The following is a 14,029-nucleotide window of genomic DNA, read 5'->3' on the forward strand; positions in this document are numbered from 1 at the left end:
TTGTATAAAAAATTTGTAACTTTCACACATACAGTAAGAAAATGCCAAATGGAAATATGTAGATGTAAATCATCTATTCGATTAGCCTCTGTAATAAGTATTTATCAAAGAACAGTGAAATCCTGTATTGGAATAAGGATGAGGGGAGTGGAACTCTCATGTAATGTGACCCAAATGCCCTTCTTGACCAAACTTCAGTCAGGTTCCCCTAAACCCTCTTTTAGACTAAGCTTTGACCTTAGCATTCCATATCCATCCCATCCTTGACAGGTGTACACAGTCGAGTTTTAGCAAGAATGCTGCTAAGTCAGTTTAGATAGAATCTTCATCCTTGAGCCTCATCCCTCACCTTTGACATCTAAGCACTTGGCCTCTCTTTAGCAAGAATCTCGTTAGGTCAGGTTAGTAAGAATCCCTCTACTTTTGAAGTCTCCTTCTAGTCATTTTCCATCCACATATTCCCTCAATTTGCTCATCAGCTATAAGTCCCCAGCTTTCTTTGCTGTATTTGGAGTTAAGTCTGACCTCTCTCCCCTATTGTAATTTTCTTGAAAAAAGTCTTACTGTTTTACTAAGTGTCAGAAAAGCTTTTTCTTTCACAAATCCTAGTGGAAGTATAAATTAGCATAGCTTCTTTGATGGCCTATTGTTAACATCTACCAACTTTTTTTTTTTTTTTTTTTTTTTGTGGTACACGGGCCTCTCACTGCCGTGGCCTCTCCCGTTGCAGAGCACAGGCTCCGGACGCCACAGGCTCAGTAGCCATGGCTCACGGGCCCAGCTGCTTGACGGCATGTGGGATCTTCCCAGACCGGGGCACGAACCCGTGTCCCCTGCATCGGCAGGCAGACTCTCAACCACTGCGCCACCAGGGAAGCGCGGCATCTACCAACTTTTATGTATCTATTTTAATTTAGCAATTCTATATTTTGGAATTTGTATTGCAGAACTAATGCAAACATGCAAAGAAGCATAGACAGAAATATTTACTGCACATTTACGATAATGAAATTTGGAAACAAACTAAACATCCATGTAAAAGGTTTTTATGAAGTAAATCATATACCCCTGCAATACAATGTCATGCAGCCAAGAAAAACTATGACGTACGTATGGTCAGGCCACTCAAAATGCATGTCCTCTTGCTCTTTGTACATGTCCTGCTTGACCAGTGCTTGCTTCCCCTACACCCTTCTCAGAAGAGTAACCTTCCTGCACACTTGCCCCAGCCAATGATCGTTCTAGCTTTAGAGCAGAACATCTCCATGCTGATAGCTGATCAAAGGGGTGGTGAGAACCATGTAGCTCTGTTGGTTTCCCTGGTAACTGATGAGCCAATCTGAGGTCAATTCCCCCTATAACTGGTATCTTCCCCCCAACCCCTGCTAGGGAAGACTACTGCCACGTCCTTCCTGTGGTCTGCTGCACAGGGTGGGATGTCACTCAAGGACCACACTTCAGACATGTAAGATCCTCCACCCATTAAATCATTGATGTCTCTGTCGCTGATTGGGGGCTCTTTTTTCATTCTTTCAAGCCTGTGTGTTGCAGCCCAACTATGTAGTTTTAAATGGTTTGACTTGATAATATGACTACACTTTGAGTCAAAATGAGTTGTAAATAAGTGGAAAAAAGAAAAGCTGCTCTCTGAAAAATGTATTTGTGTAGTGGACTGCACTGAATAAAGTTGAGGCTAATGGACATTGGTTACGTTTGGGAAGGAGATGCAGAGTGGAAATTTCCTCCAGTAATCCCATAAAGCACTGTGTTTTTGATTAAACTGACCCTGTGTTTTTGTATAATTTAAAACAAAATGTTGAAATATATTTATATACAATAAAGAACACAGAAAATACTCCATAAAGTGTTGAAGGAATAATGATTTTTCAACAGCCTTGCTCAGGTCAGAATTGGAGGTGTAGGAAAAAAAATTTGCAAACAATATTGAGCGTTTTGCTAGGCCTATGTCATGAGGAGGGCCAACTAGTTTGCATAAAACAAACATGGTATGGCTGTCAGTTCATTATACTTTCATATTTACCTTTAACATTAGGAGTGAATGGATTTTTACATAGGAAATGATTGCCAAATGCAAGTTTATGTACCTGATGCACAGTGAGGCCAAACAAACAAAATCGTCAAAGTTTGGAGCAGGTAAAGATTTATTCCAAAGACCAAGCAATGAGAACTGGTGGCTCATGCTCAAAAGACCTGAAGTCCTGGATGATTTTTGTGGAAGAGTTTTTATAGGCAAAATTTGGGGCGAAGCCTGTAGGATGTGTGACTTTGGTTGGTAATGAGGTGACTGGGTGGTGTTTAGGAGTATTGTGCTCAATCTGAAGTTACCATCCTCCAGCAGAGTAGGGGCTTTAGATCCTGCACATATTGTTATGCATAACAAGACACATACATAGATATTGCTATGTATATCCCTCGAGGAGGAAACAGGTCCCCGTTTTATAGCTGCCCTATTTTTTTTTTTTTTTTTTTGCGGTACGCAGGCCTCTCACTGTTGCGGCCTCTCCCATTGTGGAGCACAGGCTCTGGACGCGCAGTCTCAGCGGCCATGGTTCATGGGCCTAGCTGCTCCGCGGCATGTGGGATCTTCCCCGACTGGGGCAGGAACCCATGTCCCCTGCATCGGCAGGCAGAATCTCAACCACTGTGCCACCAGGGAAGCCCTGCCCTATTGTTTTTGACTGCCCCTCCTTTGTTTCTGTATTTTCTCTTCTTCCTTATTAGTAACTGACTCTGTCCTTTGGAACTCAGTGACGACAGTCTAGGAGCTGAAACCGTTTTCCTCTAAAGAAGCAGAGAACAGGAAAAGGCTTTTGTGTCCAGAAAGGCACTGCAGCATCCTGCTTGGTTTGAAAATTGCAATAAATGAAAAAAGAAGTCTGTCTCATTATGACTAAACCAGTGAACTCACTTTTGAGAAAATACACTATTTGTCTTTCACAAAGGATGCCCCCTTGATGCCAAGTAGGTTAATTAATGCAGAGACGGAAAATTCTATTCCATTAGGAGGATATTTTCTCGGGACTATCAGGATCTAGCAATTTGGAAAATATGGTTTCAGCTACGAGCTTTCCTAGTTTTGCCCTGGGACCCAGGTATACAGGTGGCCTAAGAACCACAGTGTGGACATGATCTTGGAGAGACAGCAGTGAGTGGTGGCATGAAGTGAGATCTTCATTCCCTGCCCAGGAATTGAACCTGGGAAGCCTGGATGAAAACCAGGAATCCCAGCCACCACACCCCCTTGGCTCTTGCCCCCTGTCAAAAATGCATTGCTCACGGAGGCAAAAATTGTAAAAACAGGTACAAAGTTTATTATTAGAGACATAGCACACAGAGAAACAGTTTGTTTAGTTAAGACAGAAGCAAGGTAGAGATGCACATCTGGCTACAAAGGGTGTGGGCGTCCCCCCCTAATGAGGAGGAGCACAGTAAAGAGGTGGTTAAATCATTTATATAGGGCAGTTCTTCTGGGTCTTTGTGTACCTTTGGCCAGTTATCTGGATTCTTCTTCTACACCTGACCTGCCCTAGGACCCTCCCCAATGTGCCTGTGCAACTTTTTTCCAAGATGGATTTCAGCACAGAGGCCTATGAGATGGCCTTAGCATCACATATTCTGGGGTGGTGCCCCCTCCTTTTTGACCCCCAAGGAACCTTTCTGCACATTTGCAATGTCTCCCTTGCCCCAAGGATGGGAAATATATGACCTCTTGATCTGTTACTCAAACAAGGGTTAGCCCCTCTCTGTTCCTGCCATAACTGTTATCTGAAGGTGTCCACAGGAGACAAAGCCTGGCTATTTACCCTGTTTCTGCTGTTGCTTCCATTTCAGAGAGCAAACAGGAGGCTGGGTTTTTTTTGTTTTTTGCGGTACGCGGGCCTCTCACTGTTGTGGCCTCTCCCGTTGAGGAGCACAGGCTCCGGACGCGCAGGCTCAGCGGCCATGGCTCACGGGCCCAGCCGCTCCGCGGCATGTGGGATCTTCCCGGACCGGGGCACGAACCCGTGTCCCCTGCATCGGCAGGCGGACTCTCAAGCACTGAGCCACCAGGGAAGCCCAGGAGGCAGATTTTAAACGTCTACACTGAAACCTATCTATCTCCTGTCTCAGCAAATGTAAACAGGAGACTAAGTTGTAAGTGTCGGAAGGCCACTTTTTCCTGCCCCATGAAATGTAAACGGGAGGTCAGTTGTGAATGCCTGGCTTGGGGCCCATCTATCTCCTGCCTCAGACACACACCCAATCAGGGGTCTCAGGGCACCCAGGACCCTGGGACAAGCATTTCCCCCGTATTCCTACTCTGAAGTACTGAATCGATTGCTTGGTTCCCAGTCAACCCAGGGTGCAGGGGGCCAAGGGGAATGTAGTCTTTCTCCCTCTTACGGTTTTCCGGGTCTTTAGCGGCTTCCTCTGCGCATGTGCAACGTAGGTCCCGCCTCACCCCTTCCGCCCTCACAGGCCTCGAGGTGAGGAAAACCAGGAGCTTTGGTCGTGGCAGTTGGAGGTCTTCGCGTGGCCTGGAGCTTTGCTGAGAGCCGCGTACTTGTGGCGGGGTCGGAAGTGGTACGTCTCGAGCCGCCTTCTGGTCCAGGCGGGACTGCAGTGCCCGGGTCTGGCCCGGACCTCGGCCGTGGGAAGGTGAGTGGGGCGATCCCGGTTCGGGCCTTGTGGTCTCGGGGGCAGGTGGATCTGAGACCCGTTAGGAGCGGCAACGGTGCGTGTGGGGACGGAATGCCCGGCCCCGCCTGCATCTGGCGGTGGGGGGAGCGGGGCGGGAGGGACAGGACGCCGGGGCGGACAGTGGGAGGGAAAGCGCGGTGGTCACGCTGGCCGTGAGTGGGCCAGAAAGCGTGGGCGGAGGAGGGTGTGCTGGGCATCCCTGCTCTGGAGCGGGAGAGACCCGGTCAGTTACAGCCGTGTCACCGGTACTGTGGGCGGGAGAAGTAACCTGGGGACGAGTCAGGTCTGCAAACGAGGCTATGAATAATGCCTGCTTCATGGCGTTGTTCTGAGAATTCGATGTGGTGTCATTTGGAAAAAGAGGCAAGTGCCAGGTACTAACCGCCGAAAAAGTGACAGTAGATGTTGTTCAGAAGACACTTTGTTCCTTTCCTTGGGTGGTTTACATAAGCCTCCCAATTATCTCGTGATAGCGGTATGAGCATCTGCATTAAACACACGTTAAGCAAAAAGCAGATCTGAGTCTCAGGGTGGTGAGGTGGTCCTGAGTTTGAGAGCGCCTGTGACTTCTCCAGGCTCACCCGGAATGTGACAGAGCCAGGAGCCGAACAGTCGTTCATACCGTTCAGTCATCAGAAGAAATTTACCGAGTCTCTTTTGAGAAACTGCAGCCCACTAGAAAGTAGTAATTTTTAAAACTTTGCCATAAAGCACCACATCCTTTTTATTGGGCATTCTGTGGATTCTCTAACTCAAGGGGTAAACAGTTTTGGTAGGAAAATAGATAAAGGATGCAGCCTGTGTCTCTTTTTCTTAGTGTTAATTTTAATGAAGTAGTGTCATCCTTTGCTGTACTTCAATCATCTGTTGTTTATTTTTTGTTTGTATTTAATTAAATCCATTTACATCAATAGACAAAATTATTTTTACCAAATGAGAGTGGTAGGTTTAAGCCCCATGATCATTTCAAACTGGTAGGTGGACAGATGGTGTTTCCACAGGGTCTTTCCCTTGCCTTTTCAAGGGCTAAAGGGATGCTGTAGGGAGGCTGCTTCTCAGCTGGGCTGCTGATGTGATTGGGAGGTGAGTGTAGGAACTGTAAGGCAGGCCAGGTGTCCTGACAGTGTCCTTTTTCTGTCCCCGCAGCTGAATCTTCAGTCCTCTGCACCTTCCTAAACGCTACAGAAAATGGACATGTCTGAGGTCAGCTCTTTATTCATTTCCCACTTTGTGGTGTGATGGATTTAACTCTTGATTTCAGATTGCTCTCAGCCTGTTTTATACAGTCTTTATCAATGTTAGTTATTTTCCTTTTATGATCAGTTTGCTAAGATTTTACTCGAGTCAGGAATGTCCACTTAGTTATGTTGAGTTATACTGAGTACCTTTTTGTGTGTACTGTAGTAAAGGTACAGCTTATGTCCTTTAATCTGCAAATTTCAGAGGTAGCTGAGATGGAGTTTAGAATGTTAACTTACTCTTGAATTCCTGTATGGGTGCTACTTGCTAATGATGGGTTTTGGTTTTTTGTTTTTGATTTTATATCCTAAATAGTGTGATTTGTAAATAAGCATATTTTTTATTTCTTTTTATCTCTATGCACTTTTAACTTCTTTTTCAGTCAGGCTGGGATTTAATGTGGAAGAATTTATGTATTCACTGCTAAGTATGATGTTAGTCATATGCCTTAATAGCTTCTCATTATCAGATCTTTTCTTTTCTTCCTGTTCCTGGTGCTATAAAATTAGTATCATTTCTTCCTTAAAAATTCACACTAGAATTCACTACAGAAACAATGTGGACCTGAAGTTTTCTTTGTCAGAATTTGTTTTTAAATAACAATTTTATTGAGGTACAATTCTTGTACCAAAAATTCACCCTTTTAATCTGTACAGTTCATTGCTTTTTTTTAATATGTTCACAGAGATGTGGAATTATCACCACTATTTAATTTTAATATAATTTCATCATCGTCAAAAGAAACACTGTACTCTTTAGTAGTCACTCTCCATTCCTGCTCCCAAGCTCCTAGGAGCTACTAATTTACTCTGTGTCTTTAGAGATTTGCTTATTTTGGAGGTTTCATATAAATGGAATCCCCAAATATGTACCCTTTGGTGAATGGCTTCTTTCATTTAGCATGACCTTTGTAAGGCCCATCAGTGTTGTAATATGCATCAGTAATCCAATTCAGTTTCTGGCCAAGCTAATGTTTAGTTGTATGGATATATCACATTTTGTTGATCAGTTTATCAGTTGAGAGACATTTGTTGTTTCTGTTTTGACTGTTATGAATAATGCTGTTACGAGCAGTTGTGTAAACATTTTTGTGTGTACCCAGTTTTCCAATCTACTTTATATATACTTAGAATGGAATTACTGGGTGATAAAGTAACTGTTCAACAAATTTAGAAACTGCCAGAACAATTTTCCAAGGCAGCAGAACTATTTTACCAGCCCATCAGCAATGAATGAGGGTTGCAGTTTTCCCACAACTACGGTTAATAATTGTTACTGTCTGTCTTTTTTTTAAAAGCCCTCCTGGTGAGTGTGAAGTGGGATTTTATTATGGTCATGATTTGCATCTCCCTAATGTTGAGCATCTTTTCGTGTTCTAATTTTTTATTGGCTGTTTGTATATATTCCTTGGAGAAATGTCTGTTCACATTCATTCTCCGTTTATAAATTGGGTTATTTGTCATTTCGTTGTTGACTTGTAAGATTTCTTCTATGATTTGGGTACAAGCCTCTTGATCCGTTAGATGTTTGTAAATATTTTCTCCCATTTTGTGGGTTGCTTTCACTTTCTTCATGGAGTTCTTGGAAGCACAAAAGTTTTTTTATTTGGATAATATCCAGTTGATCTATTTTTCTTTTGTTTGTTTTTGTCAAATCTAAGAAAACTTTGCCTAACCAGAAATCAAAAATATTTATTCCTCTTTTTTTCCTACATTTTTTTTTACCACTTTAGTCTTTCCATTTAGGTCTGTTATTCATTTCGAGTTAATTTGTATAGATGGTGTGAGGCAGAGGTACAACTTCATTCTTTTGCATGTGAATATTCAGGTGTTCTAAAACCATGTATTGAAAAGAGTGTTATTTTTCTGATTGAATTGTGGCACCCTTGTTGAAATTCAGTTGTCTCTAAATGTGAGGGTTTATTTCTGGCCTCTCAATTGTATTCCATGGTACTTTTAAGGTTTTTTTATTCTTATGATGTCTGTTCTTACACCTTAGTAGCATAGTATGATATTGTGATTTATAAGAAAGCAATATTTGGTCTTCATCCCTGTTCCTGGCACAGAGTTCCTAAAACCCTTGCAAATTCCAAGTAATAAGAGAGATTAAGGGTTTTTTTGTTATTCATAACAAGCCACTTCAACCATGCTTGAATTCATGTTAATGAGGTGACTTTCGGAACCCCCCTGTGCCAGGGATACCAATCAAGTCACTAGAGGGTTGTGACTTTAAGGCACACCCCTTGACCTCTAGGGAGGTGTGGGGGAGCCAGAGGTTCACTTAATTACTAATAGCAACTATTCCTACATAATGAAGCCTCCATAAAACTCTCTGAATAGCACTGCCCCCAAACTCCCCTCCTTATTCTGACATGTGAACTTGTCTGTGACACTTTCTGGAGCCTGAGGGGAATTTCAGCCTCTGCAAACCCCTCCCCTACAGTCCCACAAGTTCAAGGTAGAGAGAGAGCAGGAGAGGACTGAGCCGGTTCCTGAGAAGGGGGAGGTCTTTAGGTTTAGTTCACCTTGACACGTCCTGAATGCTGTTGCTTGTTTCTGTAATGCTGCTATTATGGAAACTTAAGTGCAGTGAGGGAATTGAGGTGAGGATGAGTATTCCACGCTGGGACCAACCTCCCTCCATGGCCCCATCCCATCTGGAAGCCAGAGCAGGCACCTGGGAAGAGTGGACCCTGATCCCTTCCCTTCCCCCCAGCAGGGCACAGACAGAGACCACCACCTCTCATGAGAAAAAACATGTATTTTGGGAAACAATAAAAATTGTGGTAGGAAGAGAAGCCATTAGCACATAGATGATTTGTTAACGTGAGAAGAAGCAGGTTTTCTTTCCATGAACTGAACTTTTTTTGGCACCACTTTCCCCCCAGGAAAAGCATGAGAAGCACACTCTGGCTGACCAGAGGGAACACATTTTTGAGGACATGCTGGGTGATGGCGCAGGTGGCCTGAGTCACCGGCCAGCCTTGGTCCATGCTGGCGGCGTCTGACTGGGGACTCCAGTTCCCTGGGTGGGAAGGCTAACTTGTCGCCCCTGCCTGTGGTATGCCTGCTCTTGTTAAGGTAGCTGTGGTCCTTGGGGCTGGCTTGGTGACTGTAGGCTGTATCTTTCAACAACCTTCTCTGTTCTGAAGAGGAGAGAACCCTGTGGTGGTGGGAATGCCCCTGTGCTGGGGCCTGGAGCTGTTCTGGGTGCAGATTTAACTTTGAGGCACAGAGTCCTTGGTGAAGCCCCAGTTTCTCTCTTAGGACCTGTCCAAAAGCTCTTGCAGTCGCACAAGGGTCAATAGCCCTGCTCTCTCCAACAGGTTTGCCTTTGATTGGTTTCTGCTGGTGAGCGGTGGCTGATGCAGGCTTGCCTTTTTGAAGGGATTCTTCTATTCCTTTGCCTTTTTTATCGTGGCTGACATACTGCCTCATCCCTTTTTGGCTTTCTGGTGAAAGCTGTCTCTTCCCTGGTGAGAGCTGGGGATGTTTGCTCCCAAGGGACTCTCCTCTTTCCCTGACCTGAGAAGCGTGGCTCATCCCACTTGCTTGCGAAGCCTTTAGTCCTGAAGACCTTTCTTTATACTCTCCTGGTTTGGGCTTCCAGTTGTCCTCCCTCCCCTCAGTCGAGGCAAACTGGCCCTTCCACGGGTCCCTAACTTTTGGTTTCCTGGGTTCCTGTTGTTCCTGGTTGCTTCTCGTTTCTTCATGTTCTCCTGCTTGGAGGCTCCTAACGCACCTCCACTCCTCAGCTGGGGCAGGCACGTTGCTCTGGCTTTTTGTTTCTTCATGCTGTCCTGGTTGGGGCTTCGTGAAACCCCTCCACTCCTCAGCTGATGCGAGCATCTCCCTCTGGCTCTTCATTTCTTCATGCTCTTTTGGTTGGGGCCTCTGAAAGTCCCTCCACTCCTCAGTTGGGGCAGACATCTCCCTCTGGCCTTTAAATGGGTCCTGAAGTTGTGGTGTTTTGAATGTCTGCTGCCCCCGGCTGCTCTGTTCCCTGACGTTGAGGTCATATGGCACCACCTGGAAAGCTGGTGCGTCCTCACTAGCATGTTCCCTCTGGGAACTAGAAAGAGACCTGTGAGAAGCCAAGATGTGTGAAGAAAGGAGCACATCAGTGCGATGGTCCTGAAGGAGCACATTGGTGGCAAAGTCCTGGAGGGGCATGCCAATGGCATAGTCTTGAAGGAGGATGTCACTGTGAGAGTCTGGAAGGAGCTCACCAGTGGCACGGCCTTGAGCCACCTGTGTTTTTAAGGCATGGCTCCTTTGGAGGTTGGGCAAGTGACTTTGTTGGTGGTGACAGGGTTTTCCTAGTGGCTGGAAACCCCAAGACAGTCCCATTCTCCCAGCTTCTGCCCATGAGGTTGACTGTGGGCATCTGCTAAGGCAGTCTGCCCTCCTGTCCATTCAGAGGGGCCTCTGAGGGCCCATACCTGTCACCAGGTGAAGTCTGTCCCAGGGCCCTCTGGATTTCTGTATGCTCAGGTGAGGGAACAGGGAGGGGACTCACCAGGGTGGGGACTGTTGCTTTTGTTATCACTTTCATTCCCTGATGGGGCTGAGGTTTTCCAGAGAGCTTATTAGCCAAGTTGGCTTTTGAGTGTGCTCTAGATTGACAGGTGGCAGAGGGGGAAAAGGTGGACCTTGGAGAGGACAAGGGTTGAGCCCCACCCGGCTTGAGATTTATGGGCTCAAAGGCCTGGTTGGGTAAGCCCCACCTGTGCCTTACCCGCCACCTTATAACATGTGCTTCCAGCATCTGCCGAATGCTTGGACTGAGGAAGGAAAGCTCACGGGAGGAGTTTACACAGGGTTTCCAATACTTTGAGGATGCTAGATTTCTGATTTCCTGGCGAGGGTGGGGCTTATAAGAAGCATAGTTGGCGGCAAGCCAGGATTGACGCACCATCACAGGCGTCATACCTTGATTAATCTGCCTCAACTTTGTGCTCAAATGGGCTTTCAAGAATTTTTCTAGATGTTTCTGCTCTGGGCTACTGGGTAAACAGTTTCCAGAGTTACTCTTCAAGGGGCTCATCAAGTATCTTTCTGACTCCTTTTCAGAGTTTCTTAGCAGAAACTTCACTGGGAGGCTGGTCCTGGAGGAAGCTTTTGAGATCCTCCTCAGACATGGTCTTAGACCCTTGCCGAAATCCTGCCCTGGTTGGAATTGCATTTGACCCTTCCTATGGGATCTCCTAGGACACCTGGACCTTGTCTTCTGTCGGTCCAGTCTCCTTTTGCCTGTAAAAGCAGAGGGCTGCCAGGGTCCCTGCTTGCCCTGTGCCTGATAAGTCCCTAAAAATTGGCACTGAGAGGAGCTCAATTCCAGAGACGGAGACAGGTGGATACTGCGGGCCAGGCCCCTCTTGGTTTGCTCTTTGATGAGCCTCTTTTGAAGATGTTGCTTCTGGAGATCAGGGCCAATTAAGTCCTCATGATGAAAGGAAACTGCTGACCTTTGGGCCTGGGAGCGTCCCCTGTCTTGAGGAAGGGTGAGAATGAGTTGGTTAAAGCCTTTCTGAGATCTTTTGACCACAGAGGGTGAAGGCTCCCCACTTTTCAGTTGCTTCTGCAACAAGGGGCAGACATTGAGTTTCAGTTGGGATAAAATATAGTGTCTTGTTCTGAAATGTAGGACAGTCTAGTCCACAGGTACTCATCTGGGGTGGAGAATAAGGTGGTCTGGATAGGAGAGAAGATGGGAGGTAGGGCTGGGCCTGGATCTGAGCCAGAGGTGGGGGCTGGCAGGGAGGCAAGTTTTGAGTGAAAGGCTGGGGTGGAACCCTTTGGCAGGGCAAGACTGGGGCCTGGGAAGCACCTAAAGGTATTCTAGGTTGAATTGAAACTGAAAAGCCATGAGAAACTCCACTGAATAAAACAAAGGGCGCCTGCTGTTGAGCAGGGCTCCTAACAACCATCACGGACTCGCTGTGCAGAGAGGGGAGACCCCAGTAGAGCTGGCTGTATTTCTGTTCCAAGTGGTCCCTCAAGACCTCGGAGTGTAAGAGCTGCTGAGGACCAGGTAGCTGCTCTAGCTGCTCTGTGTTGTCTTTCATGTTCCAGAAAGATTGAGGGGTTGTGTTGTCCTGCTCAGCACCCAGTGATTTCCACATATTCCCTAAAGTGTTCAGGTGGTAGTCTGAGCTCATTTGTTCTGAGAATGACCCATCCTTTTCTTTCTCCTTACAAGTGTTTAGTTTTACTTTCTTGGTGATTAGAAGCTCCAGCAGCTTCTGGACTTCAGGGTTGACAAATAAGGGGCTACCAGTCTCTACCTGCTTGTCTGTGGGCCCTCCCGAGGACGGGGCCCCTGGTGGCTGGTGGGACAGGTGTTCTTGCCAGGACTTACTCTGTGATGCGGTGGGGAAGAACAAGGCCTTGGTAATCTTCCACCAGCAGGACAGGAACAAAATGTGATAGCATGCGAGGCCAAGACTCAAGATGGCTGCAGTGGTAGATGCCAAAAAAGAATTACCTGGAGGTGAGCACTTTGCCACAGTGCCAAGGGTGACTCTCTTCAAGTTGGATTGGTCTTGAGGTTCTGTTGACAGGGTTGGAGGCCACAGGTAAAGAGCCCTGGGTCAGAGGAACCAGGGCAGCTGATGGGCACACGGCAGGAACATCGTCTTCTGCAGGTTGCCTGCAGGGCTGGTGGGCTGCAGCAGGCGCTGCTTTGCCCACCTCACCAAGGGGGTCTTGACAGGAGAGCTGATGGAAGCCGCCCTTGTCAGGGAGCTTGTGCAGGTGGCTGCAGGAGACATGAGGCACAAGCTGCAGCCAGGAGCCCCCAGGGCCAGGAGGGCTGGGCAGGGCAGGCAGGGGTGGGCACCTGTGGCCCCACGGCCCTCCACGGCCCCCATGCTGACTTCACAGTGCTCCTGCTGTCCCTCACCCCAGGACTTTAGACGTACGCTGTCCTCAGGCCCCCCCCTCGCATTTCAGCCCCAGGCTCCCTGCAGCCCAGGTGTCACACCATAGGCTTTGGGTGGAAGAAGAACCCAGGAGAGAAGGGAAAGATTCTTTACCTTTGCAGAAGTGAAATCAGGTCCCTAGCCTTTTCCAGCTCTTTCAGGGAATTTCTGCAAGCTGGAAATCAGCAGAGTGGGTCACGATGGTGAAGGCAAGGGCCTAGGGGGTCTTACAGGAGGCTGAGTGCAGTGTCCCTTTAAGGGGACACCATTGGGAGATTGCAGCCCAGGCACCAGCTTCCAAAGCCACGTGATCCCTGACAGTGATGGCGAAGCTCATGAAAGGGTTTATCATTTACAAAGTACTTCCGTATCCATTACCCCTTGCGGCCCTCACATCCTCCATGTGGGGGAGAATGGGCAGGGGTCACCTTGCAGAGGAATCTGAGCAAAGTTAAACAACTTGTCCACGGTTGGACCTGGAGGTCCCACCTCCCAACCCAGGCGCTATTGGTCCACTGTAGCCCACACACCCCTGCTGGGCCACACCCTTTTCCAGGCCCCTTACCACTTCATTGTGCACATGGAATCTGGGAGGTATCTGGGTGGTCCTGCTCTCCTTCCCAGGAGCCTCCCTGAGGGTTCTGTTTCTTGAGGGACAGGCCCTGCCCCTGGCCTCCTCGGAGCCTGTGGAGCTGGGCCCTCAGGGCTGGGAGAGATGGGGGCTAACCCTCGGGGCACACAGGGATGAATGGCACAACTTACCTTTCACAGCTCTCATTTTCTCTTTAATCTTGCATCTCCCCTTCGGCTCCATTTGATGCTGAGAGACAGAACAAATGAGGACCTGGGACCCAATTCTCACTCTCCCCTCTCTAGACAAGCATCAGACACTCAGTGTCCATAACATAATATGACTTTCTACGTTTAACTAACAGAGCTCTGTGGGTTTTCTTTCCTTTCACTCATTTTTAAAGAGGATAAAAATATTTTCTGTTTTCCTTCTCTGAAGAACATCAAGAAGGATTTTCAATGTGAGATTCACCCTGGATTTCTTTTGTCACTGTTCCTCTGCTCAAAACACACACACATGCTCTGCACTACGGATTCATCTGAGCTCCAGCAGGTGGGTCGCTGCTTCCCAAGGCCAGGGCCACTTCAGCGCCAGCT

General features: G+C 47.2%; 1 long non-coding RNA gene across 2 annotated transcripts in view; it reads left to right on the forward strand.

Annotated features, from left to right (window-relative positions):
* The first annotated feature begins 4,489 nt into the window (after window positions 1-4,489).
* LOC307189221 overlaps window positions 4,490-14,029 on the forward strand; it is a 98,239-nt gene continuing 88,699 nt past the window's right edge. For both annotated transcript variants that reach the window (XR_013829123.1, XR_013829124.1), the window contains exons 1-2: window positions 4,490-4,659; window positions 5,848-5,904. This is a non-coding gene — a long non-coding RNA (uncharacterized lncRNA). The remainder of the gene's footprint in view (window positions 4,660-5,847; window positions 5,905-14,029) is intronic.

Source organism: Stenella coeruleoalba, assembly GCF_951394435.1.
Source record: "Stenella coeruleoalba genome assembly, chromosome: 7".
Lineage (NCBI taxonomy): Eukaryota > Metazoa > Chordata > Mammalia > Artiodactyla > Delphinidae > Stenella > Stenella coeruleoalba.